Source organism: Hevea brasiliensis, chromosome 11 (assembly GCF_030052815.1).
Source record: "Hevea brasiliensis isolate MT/VB/25A 57/8 chromosome 11, ASM3005281v1, whole genome shotgun sequence".
Lineage (NCBI taxonomy): Eukaryota > Viridiplantae > Streptophyta > Magnoliopsida > Malpighiales > Euphorbiaceae > Hevea > Hevea brasiliensis.
Window position 1 is genome coordinate 74,128,844 of NC_079503.1, and position 3,383 is coordinate 74,132,226.

Here is a 3,383-nt window from a genome sequence, read left to right on the forward strand (position 1 = left end):
TGAGTTTCAACTATACATGAGAAAATAAAAGTTTAATTACAAAATACAAATAGTACACAATACCAAAATGGGACCTAGTGTCCTACCAATGCACTGAAGTTTGCGAGGTGATACGGATACTATGTAGATGTGAACAAGCCTCACCCAGTCTGTAGTCTGCTGGGCTCTCTGTCAGTCTCTCCTGAACCTACGTGCGGCAAAAAGCAACGCGCTAAGCAATAATGCTTAGTGGTGCCAATAATAAAATAAAAGAACTAAAAGAAAATAAATATGCATTGTATATATTAATTTCTCATGCAGAAAAAATTTTGGTAATTATTTATAGTCTATTTATTTGGCACTTGTTATATCAATTATTTCATTAAGTTTATCAACTTCCATATTTGGTTGCCCAAGTAACCTATACTAGATGACTGGACTGGATAAACGAGTAAACTGACACTGGGTACCAAGTACCTCGGGCCGTCACACCATCGGTCATGTATGTATCTCCCGGTGTGCAACAGAACAGCTAATAAGCTGTAATAAACATTGGGCACAAGGCTAAGTATCACACTGATATCAGAATGGCTAAAAGCCATAAAATCACAGAATGGCATAATGCCATATTCAGTACTACTAACTGAACCCTATTGGCATGCTAACCTATCCAAACCAATCTTACCAGGTGTACTAGGGCACATTACAAAGTTATTGATTGAATTTTCATGTTTTGCATATAAGGTTACTATTCATTTTACTATTTAGGTCAAATTATTGACTTTTCAATGCATAATAGTTACATAAGTCCTAATCACATAAATTTACCATATTTTGGTTTCCAAAAGTGTTGGTATTAGTTGCCAATCCATACTTCTAACCAATGGAGAATAAATTAAAATTTCAGTTTTTGGGAGCTAGAGTTCACTGTTCCATTAAGCCATTCTACAGTGAGAATTTGGCCAAGTGTTCTTAATCAAAGTTGTTCCTTATTGTGTCTAGTTACATTTCACTTTTTGAATCACTCCATTTGGAGTTTTACAGCTCAAGTTATGGCCTAAATACCATAACTGGCCAGATTGCAATTTTTCCAAAATTTCTAGGCAGAATCAATTCTGCAGTTTTGATGTCCTGACTTTGATGGACAATTTCATTTAGTTCTGGCCAGAATTTAGAGTTATGGTCTTCATGAAAGTTGTCCTAAATTGTCTAATCTTTCCATTGATATCAAGTTCAGGTGAAATGGACATTTCTACACTGAGTTATGGCCAAATGAATAAACACTATTCATTTGATCATTTTCTAGGGACTACATATTGGTCACCCAGATTAGGCCAATTTTTAGGGCCACTTACGTTGGTTTTCTGGGCAGGATTTCTTCACCAAAGTTGTGGCATTATGTATCTAGTTTCACCTCCAGTTGTACTTACACCAATTGGAGCTACACAAGTTCAGTTAAGGCTCTCCAAGCACACTAGACTCCAAGAGTCTAGACTGCAGCACACAAGGCAGCCTACCCTTTCCAACATTCAATGACTCAATTCACTTCATATTAAGTTTAAAACTTACCAAATGGTCACTAATTGGCCATCAAAATGTTCCTGCACCATTATAGGAGCAACACCTCAATTTGCTCAAAACCCTACGTTCTCAATTTCTCTATTCTTCCATTAACTTACAATTCAATGTGCTAAGTGTTAAGTTCATATCAAAGGGCAGCTTATATACTCAATTAATCCAAAGAAATCATCAAAACCCTCATAAGTCCATGGCTGCCGAAAATGGGGTGACACTTCAACATGTTTATTTTTGATGGAATTTTACATATCCTAGTTTAATTTATCATTCTAACAAGAAATTTGAAAGAAAGAGAAAAGGAATTGGACACTAACCTTGTTAGAGCTAACTCCCAAGTTTGCAAAACCTTCCTTTTCCTTCTTCTTTTTACTGGCTAGAGAGATTTTAAGGGGTGAGGAAGAGGTTTTGTGAAGTAAGCTTTAAAATTTTATGGTGGTTTATCAAGAATTTCTAATGAGAAGTTTTGATCAACAATGGTGAGAGGAGTGAGAGGAAGAAGCCGGCTGAAATGGGAAGGTAAGTTGTAGAATTTTGTTTTCATTTTTACCTCAATTTATTTGTGTTTATCTCTTTTTAATTGGCTTGTCCATTTCCCATTAGTTAGAATTTATAATTTGTTGGAAATTTTCTTTTATGCATTATGACATAATTGCTTATGTAATGATTCAATTTACATTTTATTTTCTTTTCTCATTTCTTTTACTCATTTTTAATTATTTAGTTAACTGGACAAGTTGGCCAAAAATCATCTCTGAAGACGAAATGACCAAAATGCCCTCCGTTTAGCTTAATGAGTTAAAATTGTTTGTACCAATTGAAAAATTTTTCTAAGCCTTTTCTTGGCATTCTAATGCCATAAAAATCTCAATGACTCTTCTCTGGTGTCCCAAAAATTATTTCATGAGATTTTCCCCGGGTTTAGAGCTCCTAACTGTGAAGACCGCAACTTCCCACTAGGTTACCCATCGCTAGGGCACCGGCTCATTTTAGTTAGTTGTATTTTATTTCTAAAATTTTTCCTAAATTTTTCTTATTAATATATGAGTTAATTATGGCTCTTCACTTTAGTCTAAATGTTTTTCCAAACGTTCTAGCTGTCCGGACCGACACCGGTCACCGAAACAGTAGAATGTACGAAATTGCTACAGTGAGGGTGTTACACATTTGTAGCTCCAACTTCCACTGAATTACTTGAACCTCCAACTGAAGAATCTATGTTCATGCTTAGCTTGTCCATCTTCCTTGTTAAAGCATCAAACTTAGCATTAATCATATTCATGGCATTAAGCTCAATCATACCAGCTAGTTTCTTGATCTCATTCCTCTCACAACTCCACTGGTAATTGTTGTAAGCAATTTTATCTAAAGCAGAAAAAGCTTCATCTTCAGATTTCTCCATAAGATCGCCTCTAAAAGATGCATCAATTGTACTTCTAATAGCTGGTGAAACTCCATTATAAAAGTGTTGAACAAGCATCCACTTAGGAATCCCATGATGTGGACATCTCCTTTGCAAATGCTTGTACCTCTCCCATGCTTCATACAAGCTCTCATCATCTCTAGGTTTGAAAGAAGTCAGCTCATTTCTTAGCTTAGCTGTCTTGCTTGGTGGAAAAAATTAAGCCAAAAATGCTTGAGAAAGTTCATCCCATGTTGTGATAGAACCCGATGACAAAGAATGTAACCACTCTCTAGCTCGATCCTTCAAAGAAAAAGGGAATAATCTGAGTCTAATTGCATCATCAGAAACTCCATTTATCTTCAACATATCACTGATCTCAAGAAAATGTGCTAGATGTACATGTGGACTTTCACTTGGACTTCCC

General features: G+C 35.7%; 1 non-coding gene across 1 annotated transcript; it reads left to right on the forward strand.

Moving 5' to 3' along the window:
- Window positions 1-3,044: 3,044 nt before the first annotated feature.
- LOC131170733 (small nucleolar RNA R71) lies at window positions 3,045-3,151 on the forward strand. The gene has a single exon (XR_009141501.1). It is a non-coding gene; the product is annotated as a small nucleolar RNA R71 (small nucleolar RNA).
- Window positions 3,152-3,383: the final 232 nt, after the last annotated feature.